This window comes from Tamandua tetradactyla, chromosome 3, assembly GCF_023851605.1.
Source record: "Tamandua tetradactyla isolate mTamTet1 chromosome 3, mTamTet1.pri, whole genome shotgun sequence".
Classification (NCBI taxonomy): Eukaryota; Metazoa; Chordata; class Mammalia; order Pilosa; family Myrmecophagidae; genus Tamandua; species Tamandua tetradactyla.
In genome coordinates, this window is record NC_135329.1 from 58,858,959 (window position 1) to 58,874,606 (window position 15,648).

At 40.2% G+C, this 15,648-nt stretch overlaps 1 protein-coding gene and 1 pseudogene across 1 annotated transcript in view; both read left to right on the top strand.

Annotated features, from left to right (window-relative positions):
- Positions 1 to 2,315: 2,315 nt before the first annotated feature.
- LOC143675560 (UAP56-interacting factor-like) lies at positions 2,316 to 5,794 on the top strand (annotated as a pseudogene).
- Positions 5,795 to 13,835: 8,041 nt separating this feature from the next.
- The window catches only part of LOC143677337 (uncharacterized), a 63,712-nt gene continuing 61,899 nt past the window's right edge, over positions 13,836 to 15,648 (top strand). The window contains exon 1 of the mRNA XM_077153198.1: positions 13,836 to 14,200. The gene's annotated coding sequence lies outside the window, so the exon portion shown is untranslated. The remainder of the gene's footprint in view (positions 14,201 to 15,648) is intronic.

The window sequence follows — 15,648 nt, forward strand, 5'->3', positions numbered from 1 at the left end:
AATCTTTGTGAGTCAGATTATTTTGACTCCTGCTTTGAGTTTGCTGTCTATTATTATAGCCACGTCCACCCTGTCTTTGGCAATTAAGGGTTGCCACTTGGCTTTCCATCCATTCATCTTCAATCTATTTGTGTCCTTGTGACTAATATGTCTCTTGTAAGCGTCATATAGTTGAATTATATTTCTTAATCCATTCTGCCAATCTGTATATCTTAATTGGTAAATTTAGTCTGTTAACATTCAAATTTATTACTGTATAGGTATTCCTTTAATCCACCACCTTATCTTTTGGGTATTATTTATCACATCTATATATTCTTTCCCACTTTCTCTTTTTATCCTTTAAGTAACCCTTACTGGTACTCTTCAATTCTGTGCCCTCCTCTGGACCTCCCTCTCTTTTCTTTTTTTTTTTTTTTTTTTCATGTCAGCAGAATTCCCTTCAGTATTTCTTGTAGGGTTTGTCGCTTGTTGCCAAATTCTTTCAGTGTTTGTGAAAATTTCAATTTCTCCCTCAGTTTTGAAGAATAATTTGGTGGGGATCAGAATTCTTCACTGGAAGTCTTTCTCTTTTTGTTTCTTAAGTATATCATACCTCTGCCTTCTCACCTCCATAGTGCCAGTTGAGTAGTTTGAACTCAATCTTATGTGGTTTCCCTTTTATGTAGTAAATTATTTTTCTCCTGCTACTTTCACCATTTTCTGCTTCTCTTCAACATTTGAAAGACTGATTAGTATGTGTCCTGAGAAAGACCTATTTGGAGTTCATTGGGTCTCTTTGACTTGTATATTTGTGTCCTTTATAAGGGTTGTGAAGTTTTCCCCCATTATTTCCTCAAGTAATCTTCCTAACTCTTTCTTCTTCTCTTCTCCTTCTGGGAAACTGGTGATTCTTCTATTTGGGTGTTTTGTTTTTTCCATGATTTTCCTGAGATCCAATTCAAATGTTTCCATCTTTTTTGCCATTTGTTCTTTTATGTGTTTGAAATCAGTTGTCCTGTTCTCTGATTCATTTATTCTTTCTTCTGCCTCTTCAAATCTGTTGTTATGTTTCTCTAATACAGTTTTTTATTTGGTCTATAGCATCTTAAATCTCTATGATATCTGATGTTTTTCCATTTATTCTTTCAAATTCCTCATTATGCTCTTCTAGTTTCTTCTTGCTCTCCTTTATGTCATTACACATCCCAATGATTTGATTTGTTAGAGTTATAGGAACATCTTTGATTAGTTGTTTTAAAGTCTTGTCTCCTTCATTGTTTTAATTTGGTCATTAGGCTGGGTTATATCTGTCTGCATCTTGATATGCTTATTGATGGTCTCTTGCCTTCAAGGAATGTAAATATCTTGACAGGGTTACTTTGGATGTTGATTCTTTCAATAGTCTAAAGCTTTGTATTTGTGAAATGTGTGTGAAACAGGATGCAGGGCATGGGGTAGGGCACAACAGTGCAATGACAGGTAGAGCAAATGTATATAGGCATAGGATGGGCAAGTTACACTGGTGTCTGTGAGCATGAGGTGCTGGGGACCGAGTTGTGGAGTTGCAATTTAGGGTCCATAGGGATGGAGTTAGTAAGAAATTTAACCAAAGAGGTACAATATTTGTAACTTGAAAACTACAAAACATTGTTAATATTCATTAAAGGAGGAGTCCTAAAGAAGACATTTTAGGAAGCTAACATTAGGTAAAACATCTAAGAACAGTTCTTGCTGAAATGAAATTGTTAAGCATTGCAATTATGCCTATTGAAAAGGAGATGAGCAAAATAGTAGAATTAATTTTTTATGAGTGTGTCACTAAATAAAAAGTATTAAAATAAATATTTGATTTATAATAATTTAAAAACTTTAAATTACAGCCAGTTCACAATTTTTAAATAGTTTTCAATTACTTTAACATGGCAGTTAAAGTAATTACTTTAAATGCCCAATAAAAATGAATGAAAGGGGGTGATGTCATCAATATAGTGACATAAACAGCTACTGAAAACATGTTCACAGAGATTCATAGGAGAAAAATGACAGTTCTTACTTGTTCAGAACTCAGAAGAAGCGTATGGTCTGGAGAAGGACCCCGAAAATGCCAAATTGAAGAAAGAAAAAATAATAGATTCATTGCAGATCAGCTTATCCTCTTCCCTCCCTCTGACTCCATATGCAGTGTGGAAGGAGCAGAGAAATAGCAGCTAGTATCCTTCCTACCTCCCAGCAGGGACATAGACTATAAAATCTCTCACAGCAGTGTGACAGATACCCACCAATTGAAGATCCATGGGATGGGGAGGACATTTCAAGGTCCATGTCAGAAAGGGATGAAGAATCTGGATAAATATGGAGAGAGAGTGTGCTTCCAGCCCTGGGTCCAGGAGCTCTTCCACCACCCTCGAGAGAAACAGCAGTAAGGGGCCTGTATCCTTGTTGGGGGATGGCTGAGAGCTGTGGCAAGCAAAGTGTTGGACACAGCCCCACATTGGATCAAATTTTCTTTGCAAAATTAGGGAACAGGAATCCCATTTCAGCCCCACTTGGCCAAATGTTGCCTGGTCTCCAAGAGTTAAATTCAGCCCCACCCAGTCAGATACAACCAGTGCTTAGGAGGTATTTCAGCCCCACTTGGTCAAATGCAGCTGAGCTCCAGAAGGTAATTCATCCCTGCCCAGTCAGACATAGTCTCAGCTCTAGAAGGTAAACCCCTTCTGTGATCAAGATACCCAACACTGCCAGCCACTTGGCAGACTAGGAAGTTCAAGGAAAGTGGTGGGCTTCTCAAAGCCTCTCCAGACTCTATGCCAGGCAAAGTAGGAATGGCCTACATCCCCTGCATGGGAACCTGGTACTGTTTTTACTGGGAAATACAGATGACCCAAGGTTAAAGCACTGCCCTAAAGTAAACCAAAGCTTGCTTGCTAGTGAAAAATGGAGTACCACGGGGACTGAGCAGACTAATTTTGCCCACACACAAAAACCTTACTGTGGTGCCCTGTGACTAGCCAGTACCCCTGAGGAAGACCACTGTGACATCTGGATTTGGAGGGAAACTTGGGACACAGCCAATCTGAAACTGACCAGAAAGGGATACAAAGAATAGGTAGAAATCAAAGCCAAACTACATGAAAACCCTAGGAAAAAGAGAGAACAACCTCCAGAATAAACCAATCAAGAAAATCAGATGCCTAAACAGCAAAAATTCATGAGTCATACTAGAAAGTACAAGGATATAGCCCAACCAAAAAAGCAAACTAACACTGCAACTGAGATATAGGAGTTGAGACAACTAATTAAAGATATTCAAACAAATCTTATAAGCAAATCAAAGAGTTGAAGTAAAATGTGGCAAAAAGAGATGAAGGATAAAGAAGAAACTGAGTGACCATACAGAAGAAATTTATAAGATTGAAAAACAAATGTCAGAACTTATGGGAATGAAAGGCCCAATGCAAGAGATGAAAAGTGCAATGGAGACATACAACAGCAGATCTGAAGAGGCAGAAGAAAGGATTAGTGAACTAGAGGACAAGACATCTGAAATCCCACACAAAAAAGAATAGATAAGGAACAGAATGGAAAAATAGGAGCAGGGTCTCAGGGATCTGAATGTTCATATGAAGTACAAATATAAGTATTATGGGTGTCCCTGAAGGAGAAGAGAAGGGAAAAGTGGAAGAAAGAATAATGGAGGAAATAATCATTGAAAATTTCCCAACACTTATGAAAAACATAAAATTACAGGTCCAAGAAGTGCGTACCCAAAGTAGATTCACTCCACTTAGACCAAATTCAAGAACAATTCATAATCAGATTATCAAATGGCAAAGAGAATTCTGAAAGCAATAAGAGAAAAATGATCTGTCATATATAAAGGAAGCTCCATAAGACTAAGTGCAGCCCAGTGCATTATCTTCAATCATAAACCAGTTTAGTACATGGTTGGTGGGAGCCACGTTTGATCTGATGCCACCACCAAAATTCACAGCAATGAAAACCTTGACAGAATACATGTCTTTGAATGGCAAAACAAATTGAATTGAAAGGAAGGAAAGAAGCAAACATTTTCCAAGACTAAAGAGAAGACTCCAACAAAAGTGGTACCTGGCAATTCAGGATGAGAATACAATGGGGAACCCAATATAATTCTGGTTTTGGTAAGAAAAGTCTGAGCCATAGAGGGAAAGCCATGCCTAGAAAGACATCCTTATGGAGTTATCACAAACCTTGCAGCTAGGCAAGCAACTGGAATTCAAAAAGGAATTAGTCTTATGAATTACCACATCTAATTGAAAAGAAAACAGAAAAATATCACCACATCTGATTGAAAAGAATACAGAGAAATATTTTCTTATGTTAAAAAGGAAGGTAAACTTTTCCTGAGACAAAATGAAGTAAAGAGTAAACCAGTTGTTATTCTCCACCAGTTAAGCAGAAAAAAGAAATTCCAGCCAATTTCATCAGAAGTGGAAATACATTTAGCCACGAGAAGGACACCCATCAGGCCACTTTTCTTTTCAGAAGAGGCCTAAAGTTTAAAGCCCAATAGAACACAGAACACCTACTAGACAATATAGTAGCAAAGAGAACTCATCAATGGTGGTTGTCTACCACAAATGGAAATTCAACTGTATTCATTGACAATTCTGGAGCCATGCAGTGCCCACTAACTCAAAAAGCAGGATTAACTCATACTGCTATAGCCTCATTCTTGGAAAAGTGGGAACAATATGATATAAAGAAGGTTCTTAAAGATGTACCACTACAATTTGACATAAATAGTTGTTTTAGTTTGCTAGCTGCAGGCATACAACACACCAGAGATGGATTGGCTTTTAATAAAAGGGGATTTATTTCATTAGCTCTTCAGGGGAAAGGCAGCTAACTTTCAACTGAGGTTCTTTCTTATGTGGGAAGGCACAGGATGATCTCTGCTGGCCTTCTCTCCAGGTCTCTGGGTTCCAACAACTTTCCCCGGGGTGATTCCTTTCTGCATCTCCAAAGGTCTGGGCTGAGCTGCGAGTGCTGAGATGAGGTATGCTGAGCTGCTTGGGCTATGCTGTGTTGAGCTCTCTCATTTAAGCACCAGCCAATTAAATCAAACATCATTCACTGCAACAGGTACGCCTCCTAGCCAACTGCAGACATAATCAGCAACATATGAGTTTCACATACCATTGGCTCATGTTCACAGCAACAGAACTAGGTGCCTTCACCTGGCCAGGTTGACAACCGAATCGAACTACCACAATAGTGGTGGAAAATAGAGTGATGATTGTGAGTTGGGGTCCTGAGGAAAAAGAAAACATTCTCACATTCAACAAAGGAGGAAGCCACTTCATAAGCATGGGATAGAGCCCATGTCAAAGGGCTTTTTTGGTTGACAACTCTATTTGAAAAGTTGAATTGTATGAAGAGTTTGTAATAAAAATTAAAGAGACTTTATTGCAAAAAATTCAGAAGGCTAAATAACTGCTCATAGGAAGTCCCTCTGTGGAAGTTGCTGGTATTAGGAATGGTGTAAAGAAGTGAACATATTCATGTTTTATTTGTGTAATTACAAATTAATGTTAAAAATAATGCATTATTTTGTCTGCTCATAGATGAGAATTTAGAAGTCCCCTCAGGAACTGGAAACCTCTACCCTCTGACCTCTAACGCACCCTTCTCATTGATCCTGGGCCCTCTGGGCCCTAACTCTCCTTCCTGCAGTATGCTGTGCTACCCTTATACCTCTCTGGAACCCTTCACTGGCATTGTCACCAAGACCCCTCCAGGCTCTAGCCAAGGCCATCCCTGGCCATAGGCAGCCTCTCTGCAGCTGCCTCACCTTACATCCAGTGTCTCCTCAGGGGGGCTTGCCTTAGCTGATGCACCATCCTTCCCTAATGCACCATTGTCATGACCTTGGGATGGGAGACTGGGTTGGAACTATTAGCTATTCCCCCACCCCCACCCCCATTCTCTGGTATGCCAGAGGGTCATGGCTGGGCTGTCAGAAGCCAGAAGAGGGCCCTCACAGCCTCTCCAATGTCCTGCCCAGACCACTTACACACCACAGTATTGGGTGAGTCCTCAAAAGATCAGAAAGCCAGGCAAGATAAATGTGGTGCTAGCAGCAAGAAGGCAAGCAGATAAGCAGCCAGAGAGAGAAAGTTGGATAAAGAGCATCAACAATATTTAACCATGTGGTAGAGTCTGAGTAGACATGAGAATGGTATCACAAGGAAAGATGAACAGACAAGAAGAAATGCTGGGGCATGTTAGTATATTGGGATATTGTTACTGGACAGAGGTGGTGGATTCTTTTGCCCATGCTCTCAAATGACCAATTTCTGAGACACCAGGTTTACCAAGAAAGACAAAGTTTCTTAATAGGCATGCAGCAGGAGATCAAATGGCCTATCAGCTCAAAATCTGTATCCCCAAACTGCAGCAATTTTGACAGTTTTATTAGAGAAAAAGATGGGCGGGATTTAGGATAATGAGCACAGTGGCCCAAGCTGATGTAATTAGGGGTGATCTAATTACTGAGCATGTTAGATTCATTACATGATTAGCCACAGAATGTATGTAAAAAAATGACAGCCTCAATATGATGATGAATGCAATTTTTAATGTTACAATGAGGTATAGGTGACTTTTAGGTTAAAGTTCAAGCTACTGCACATGTCAGGTGGACCCATTTTGTTTAGATCCTGTTTTAGTTTGCTAAGCTGCCAGAATGAAATACACCAGAAATGGAACAGCTTGTGAAAGGGGAATTTATTAAGTTGCAGGTTTTCAGTTCTAATGCCATAGACATGTCCAAACTAAGGCATCTGGAGAAATATACCCTAACTACAAAGAAAGAGCCAATGATGTCCAGGGTTTCTCTCTCAACTGGTAACACTATGGTTACCAGTTAACTGGTAAGGACATCTGCTAGCTATCATGTTTCATTTCAAAAGGCTTTCCGGGGGGCATTTTCTTTCTTCATCACCAAAGTTCACTCTCTGTGTGGACTCGGTCAGCACTGAAGCTTTTCCCAAAATGGTTCTCTTTTAAAAGTCTCCAGTAAGCAATCCCACCTTGAGAGGGCAAACATACATCTCCATGCAAGACATCTAATCAGAAGTCACCATCCACAATTGGGTAGGCCACATTTCTATTGAAACAGTAAAAAAAGATCACACTTAGCAATATTGAATGAGGATTAAAGAATATGGCTTTTCTGGGGTACACACAAGTTTCAAACTAGCACAGATCCAGTCTTGGTTATCAAGATAACTTTGGAATTTTGGATTACTTCTGGACTAATGCAAGGCTTTTCATTAATAAACACTGGGGGCTGTCTTTAGTGATTGCAAGATTCTAAAATTGAAAAACTGGATAAATGGATATAAATAAAGGTTAGCCACAAGGTTTTTATGATCACGGGGCAGAAGATAAAAGCTATACAATCATCAGAGATCATGGTTGCTGGATTGCAATTTAGAGATTTCAGGTATTTTCTTCTGTCTGCTCCAGTATACCACAAAGCAAAACAGAATATGTATATAATGACTCAGTAATGAAAATCATCCCTTAAATCCTAATTTCTCAGTTACAATATGGCATGGAGGCTCCAAAATAAATATTCCTTAGCAGTTTCACTTTGGAAACAAATTTATGTTAAATTAGAAGGAAGTTACTTATATTATTCAGAGGTATGGGGCAGTTTTTGTTTATTTTTTAATTTTTAAAATTACCGGTATTAATTCATTTAATTCCTCACTATAATGCTTCCAGAAGAGCAACATATTTTCTTGTAATGCAACTGTAGCCAAAGAGGCACAAAGAGGTCAAGTGGATTGCAGCTCACACAGCTGGTGAGAGACAGCGCTGGAATATGAGCCTATTATCTGACTCAAGCGTCTGAACATTTAATGGATACTTTGTGTATGCTATGGCTGAACATATGTCAGAAAAATGGAGATACAAGTTGTTCTTGACTTAGAAGATATTGTATGGAGAATAACCCAGTTAATCTAGAATAAGGCCTAGATGTCACCTAGCAAATGTTCAGTCAGTGTAAGTAGATGTTCTCAATAACATCATCACCATAATGTTCTTCATTGTTATCATCATCATCATCATTGTTCAGTGATAGTTTCCAAAGCCTGGAAAATATTAAAATGGCTTCTTCTGGAACAAATGGCTAATGGATCAAGGACAGAGACTATGGACTTGGAACAATTGGACCTACTCCACATGTGGGTGATATGCTAATATAGATGTGATTCTTCCTTTTTCACAGAGCTGCTCAAAGATAGACATGCATTTTTGTGTATGAAGTACCTACAGATGGAACACTATGAATCATCACCTTTAATATTTACATCAGTGACAATAAAGGCAGGCTTCAGTCAATATGTCAGCATAACGGCAATAGTTCAGGGTGCTGTGGATTCATCGGTGACCCGCTCCACATATTTCTCAACCTATTTCTTTATGACTATTTTCTTTCATGTGTGGCACTCCTTGTGAGTCTTTCTTGGCCTTTTGGCTGGGTGGATCTTCTACAGAACTTTAACCCAATAAATAACAATAAATTGTGAAGACAGAGGAAGCTATAGAAAACAAAGTTGACTTACATTCCATAGAAAATGTCCTAAGAATTCTATGATAATATCTGTAGGGCACATTAAAATTTAAGGCAGCTATAACACAACAGTGAGGAAAAGAAGCAAGAGAACAGCAACACCAGATTCCAGGTGCGCAACTTACACGGGCCACAGATATCACATGCTGTGAATCTAATACAAAATGTGGAAATTAGAACACTCACCCAATGTTCCTTACTTACTTTTCAGGAGTGGACACCAGGAAACTTCATTTGCAAAAAAGTGAACCAGGAATTCTGATTAGGGTGAAATCTTGAACTTTATGAAAGTGGTTGGCAAGCTAAAGCCTAATTCTTAATATAGTTCTGCTCTCCATCATAAATAGCCAATGTGTTCACTCCCATATTGCTTACTCCTCCTGCCATTGAACAAAGGAACCTGCTGAAATTTCACACCATTTACAGGTCACTAACTAGTATGTTTTGTGTCATGTCCATGCACTGTGATTTTACTGGGACCTCCCTGATATTCTCAGTTTTACCTTATTGGACTTTTCCTCATCCTTCATGAATCTACTTAGGTACATCATTGGGAGCCTTCCTGAACATTCAACCCAACATTGGTCCCTGTTTTGTGCTCTCTCAAATCTCCCCATCTCCCCAGCAAGACATGTAACACTCTTTGCTGTGATTTCTAGCTTGAATTTCTGCTCTGGACTGTCTGAGCTGAAGGTAGTAGAGAAAGCACCTGCCTGGATCACTTTTGTACCACAGTACACAGAGTGTAGCTATATGAAGAGACTCAACAAATGTGATCAAAGTATGTATTAAAGGATAATTAATATATCGAAAAAAAGTCCTTGATTTAGATATATCAGGATTGGGACATATTTTCCATACCCTGTCATTTGGGGTCAATCTTTCTGCTTATGCTTCTACCTAGTAAAAGGATGGGAAATATTTAAACATGCTACCTGAAATGAAAAGTTGTAGGTTTAGAAAAAAGTCTTGCAGAAAATACAGAGCTCTCACATACTCCCCTTACCTCCTTAGTTTTCCCTATTATTGATACTTTACATTACTGCAGTACCTTTGTTAGAATTGCTGAAACATCATTATAATTTTGCCCTTAACTATAATCTATAGCTTACATTGGAGTTCACTATTTGTATTGCAAAGTCCTATGCCTTTTTTATTTGACTAACATTTATAAACATATGTAAAACATAACATTTTCCCTTTCACCCTAAATATATAATTCAGTGCTGTTAATTATATTCACAATGTCATGCTATCACCACCACCATCCTTTACCACAACTTTTCCATCACCTCAAACAGAAACTCTTTACCAATTAAGTATTAACTCCTATGACCTATCCCTGCTTCAGCCCCTGAAACCCATATTCTAAGTTTGGACTCTGATTAGCTCAGATCAGTAAGATCATACGATATTTGTCTTTCTGTGACTGGTTTATTTTTCACTCATAATAGTATCTTCAAGCCTCATTCATGTTGTTAAATTTATCAGAATTTCATTCCTTTTTTTTGGATGAATAATATTTCATTGTATGGGTACTTTTTTTTAAAAGCCATTCAGGGCGGGCCACGGTGGCTCAGCAGGCAGGAATGCTTGCCTGTGATGCCAGAAGACCCGGGTTTGATTCCCGGTGCCTGCCCATGTTTAAAAAAAAAAAAAAATCCATTCATCAGTTGATGGATACTTGGGTTGATTCTATCTTTTGGCAATCGTGAATAATAGTGCTATGAGCATCAATGAGCAAGTATCTGATTCCCTATTTAAATTCTTTAGGGTATATAACTAGGCATGAGATTTCTGGGATATGTGGTAATTCTATACTTAAATTTCTGAGGAACCAGCAAACTGTCTTTCACAGCAGCTACACATTTTACATTCCCAACAACAGGGAACAAGTGTCCCTATTTTTCCACATCCTCTCCAACACATATTTTTTTCCATTGTCTCAACAGTAGCCATCTAGTGGGTGTAGTTCCTGTTTGCCTTTATGCTCACATTTTCCTGAAAGTATAAATAGGAAGAAAAGTTTGGCTAGGTTGAAAATTATTTTTCCCCAGAATTTTAAGGGGATTGTGCTATCTTCTAATCCCTAGCAAAATTGTGTGTTTCTGAATTCTGACCATTTGTCTGTGATCTTTCTTTCTCCAGAAACTTAGGATCTCCTCTTTGCTCCAGTGCTTTGGATATCATCATGATATATCTTGGTGTAGACCTCTTTCATCCTTGGTTGTGGACCCTCCATGGGCTCTGTCAGACCAGAAACTCAAACTACTCAGTTTTAGGAAATTTTTTTGAATTACTTCTTTGTGGGTTTTCTTCTCTCCTTATTTTATGGGAGTCTCATGAGAAGATGTTGAACTCATTTTTTGCAAGGTGGAATCATGTAGTGGTTAAGTGCATGAAGAGGATGAGCTCTGGAGCCATTTGACCTGTGCACCTCCACTCCCTGCAGCGTGATGCTTGTTATTCTCCCATTTCATCACCATGAAAATGGGGTAGTAATAGTACCCACACCTCTGGGTCATCATAAGGGTCACATGAGTTAGTGTGTATAAAGTAATGAGAACAATGCCCAGCACAAAAAATACTCTGAGTGCAGTATTTACACATCCATGTCAAATTTCACAGGGGAAGCTGTGACCAGAGGGAAGTACCTGTGACTGCTCCTGGTGGTGATGGAGAGTCCTAGCCCAGCCTCCCCTTCCTCATCCTCCTATATTGTAAATGCCATTGGTGTGCTAGGCTGGTTCTAAGCATTGGAGAATGATTACTGTAACATTTTCTGTTGTTTGGCTTTCAGATTTTGTGGTTGTTTTATACACTTTTGGGGATTTCATCTTTATGTTTCAACCCTTCTATAGAATTGTTCATTTTCCTCCCACGTTTTTAATTTGTAAGGGCACTTCTTTGACAAATGTTTCTTTATAGCCTCCTCTTCTTGTGTTTTGGAAGCAAAATCTCTAATGTCTTTGTGGATATTGTTTTAGTTTTCTGTTTTTCAAACTCTGATTCCCTTATCAGGTTTGTTCCTTCCAAGTCCCTCCTCTTTTGGTATTACCCCCTTTTATCTGTGTCTGATGATCCTGCGATTTTCAGTTACATGTCCAGTGAGATGCTCATAACACCTGGGGCTGCTGATGTTTGAGGTTGGGACCCAGTTAGACCACTCTGCTGGGGAACCCTTAAGTACCAGTCCTTTATTTTGAGCTGGGAGCTGCTGCAGAGGGGAGACTTTCTCTTACAGGTACCTCAGGCCAGGCCTCTGTCCCTAGTCAGCTGTGGTTCTAAGCTCCTCTCCTGTAGCTCACTTCCCAGTCAGGGACAGAAGGCCAAGCTTGCAAGCAGCATGGGCAGGGAGAAAGGTCTGGGATCTCCTTTTCTAGCTTCAGTCTCATAAATAATGTGTGTAGTTAGATTCAGTTGTCAACTTGGCCAGGTGAGCATACCTAGTCTTGTTGCTGTGGACATAAGCCAACCGTATGTGAATCTCATCTGTTGCTAATTGCATCTGCAGTCAGCTAGGAGGCGTTTCTGCTGCAATGAGTGATGTTTGACTTAATTGGCTGGTGCTTAAATGAGAGAGCGCAATGTAGCACAGCCTAAGCAGCTTGGCATTCCTCATCTCAGCACTCGCCATTCAGCCCAGGCCTTTGGAGCTGCAGAAAGAAGTCACCCCGGGGAAAGTTGATGGAACCCAGGGGCCTGGAGAGAAGAACAGCAGAGACCATCCTGTGCCTTACACATAAGAAAGAACCTCAGTGGAAAGTTAGCTGCCTTTCCTCTGAAGAAAGAACAAAATAAATCCCCTTTTATTAAAAGCCAATCCATCTCTGGTGTGTTGCATTCCAGCAGCTAGCAAACTAGAACACAATGCCTCAGGCACTGGCCTCCACAACCCAGTCTGCTAAGTCAGCAACCACTGTCCACCTAGCTCCAGCAACCACAAGTTTCCCATCTGTGCCTGTCTGAAAATATTATGTGCCCTAGAAAAGCCATGTTTTAATCATGATCCAAACTTGTGGGACTAATCATTTCTTTTAATCCTGCTTCGACACTGTAAGTTTAAATCTTTTGATTAGATTATCTCCGTGGAAATGTGACACACCCAATTGTGGGTGTGATCTTTTGATCTGATGGAGATGTGACTCCACTCATTCCAGGTGGGTCTTGATTAGTTTACCAGAATCCTTTAAAAGAGGAAACATTTTAGAGAAAGTCAAAAATGACAGAAACAGAGCAGACAGAGAGAGCCAACTCAAGGACAGAAACTGAAAGCAAGGGAACCCAGGTGCAAGGGACCAGCAGATGCCAGCTCTGTGACTTCCCAACCAACAGAGGTATTCTAGGCAGTATCAGCCTTTCTTCTCTTTTTTATTTTTTATGCTGTACAGTGGGGGGTCATATTTCATTCTTTTTCCATGTTGAACTTTTTTGTTTGGTTGTTATTTTGTGTGTCTGGGAAGTGCATGGGTTGGGAATTGAACCCTGGTCTCCCACATGGCAGGTGAGAATTTTATAACTGAACTACCCTTGCACTCCCAGTGTCAACCTTTCTTGATTGAAAGTAACCTCTTGTTGGTGCCTTAGTTTCACTTCCTGTAACCCTGTAACTTACCTTTTGTAAAAGCCATTCCAGTTATGGTGTATCACATTCCAGCAGCTAGCAAACTAACATACCACCTTTTTGCCCTCAAGGGGTTTTGCCTCTATAAATCCCCTTTCCTACCCTATTAGAGAGGTCTTAGAATAAAGAAGAGTTAAATCTGCCTTATTAAACAAGAGGTTTTCTTTATTAAATACGGAATTGCCCAACTTTGTAAACCACTTTTTTGAAGTCTTCTGGGCCAGTCTCAGATACCTGACCTTACCAAGTTGACTTCTTTCAGGTCAAAACTGAATTCCAGGGTTCGGACTGGGGCCAGCAGGTGGCAATTGCCTGGAGCAGCTCTTCCAATACCATGGATGGCCACGCTCAGCCTTTTAAAATTAGTTCAGTGAATCAGGAGACTCTGCCTGCATTCCCTCTAAGTCGGATTGGCTTCACGTGCCCCATCTCTCATACTGTAGTTCTACTACTGCTTTTCATCACACCCACAACGCCATCAGTTTTAAGATGCGGTATTGTTTTCTGAGTCACTAGGAAAGAGTAAACGTTGCCAATCCAACAAGAACACACCGTTCATTGTTATACACCTCTAATATCTTAGCGATATTAAAAGGCAAAAATACGCGTGTTAAAATGGGTGAGATATAAAAATAAATGGGTGAGATATGGTGATTCTTTCGTCACTTTTCTCATCCTCATAGGGAAGAGCGCATTTGGCAGCTGCAGCGATCCTTTCTTTCAGCCAAAGAGGCGAGCGGTGCTTTTCCCCCCACCCTTCCGTAGCGAGAATACGGAGACCGCACGGGAAGCACGTCCCCTCTTTCTTCCACCTATCACGAATAACGTCCTATTGTCGCGAGAGTTCGGGACTTCCAGGAGTTTCTGTCCTCGCCCAAATCGCGTGAGGATTTAAAGAAGGAGGAACGTGGGGCGTATGTGGAAGCTGCTACTGGGCCAAAATGGTGGCGGTGGCCGTAAGTTTGGTAAGTAAGTTCGCCGTGAACCGCAGGCAGTCACATAGGCAGCGGGAGCTGGGCGCTGGCCTGGCCCGGGGCGCGGAGGGTCTCCCGGTGGCGCGGAAGCCGCCGTCCGTCCTGGTTGTACTCACGTGACCCTTCCTCAGGGAGGGGAAGGGCGGTGGGAGTGTGCCGGTGGTAGGTAGCCCGCGGATAACAGGTAAAAGTTTTTAATTGTCTTATTTTATTTGTCAGTAAAAAACGACTCATTGAGATGTGGTTGTTGTAATACTAACGCACTGAAATTTTTGAAAGATTGAATGTATGAAAATGGTGAGCAGTCTCGTACATTCTAGGTGATTGAAGGTATTTGTATTGGACTATAGCATTGAAGTTCAGTTCTTCCTTGTGGTTCTTATCAATTTGAACACATTTTCCAAATTTGATAGAAATTTTCGAAAGCGTGGGACTTTTTTGAAAATAAGTATATGTTGTGCTGGTGGTAGTTGTTTGGAAACAAAATACGTGTTACTTGCTACTTGTCTAGGTCGAAACAGACTCTGAAAACCAAAGTACAGAATAAGTCTATTGAACTAAGGTAGCATCACTGCGAAACAGCAACAAAAGGTTACTTTTCAAAAGGCACGTTTTGGGCAGGCAGTGTATATGGCTGCTGGGAACAAAGGAAGGATATTGGGATGCAGCGGGGGAGTAAGGAAGAGTGAGCCACAGGAGTTGCTTTGGGTGGGATGTCCTTTGGCCGTGTTGCATTAATTTTGCAATTCGGACAGGCAGAATGTCTGCAGCAGCGGGGCTATCTAGTGAAGATAAACGAGTTTGTTGGTGTTAGTCTGACTTGTTTCTTTTCTGCAGAAGCAGGGGTCTTAGTAAGCATCTTGAAGGTTTATTGGTATGTCAGCCTGACTCAGTTGTTCTCTGTTTCTTTGTAGTTCCCTGGATGAAAAGGAAACCCAAGCATATCAAGTTTATTAGTGAAGCTTTTAATCATTCTATTTTTGCATACTTTACTGTATATCAGACAAATTTTATGTACTTTGTATATACTGTCATTAATAAGAGGTAGCCATAATTATTGTTCACATTGATGGATGAGAAATCTTGGGCAAACAGAGCATAAGCGACGTGACAAATTCTGGCAATCAAAAGTTGTCACTCAGAATCATCCTCAAGGGGTTTCAGAGGATTAACAGTTTTAAGAATAGAAAATGAGAGCATAAAAGGTGAGGATACCTCAAAACTCCTGAACCAAAAATTGAACCCTCAGTTTTCCAGCAGACTATCTTGGTTAAACTTTTGCAGTGAAAAGATTTTAAGAGAATTAGTACACAGGCACTGTTCTCTTTTAACATTTGGGACTTACATTTCGTTTATGTTTGCCTATTCCCATCTAGAAAGATCCTGGTTCTATAATGCTGTGGGCCTTATTTGTTTGAGATCAGGTATATGTTGCTTGG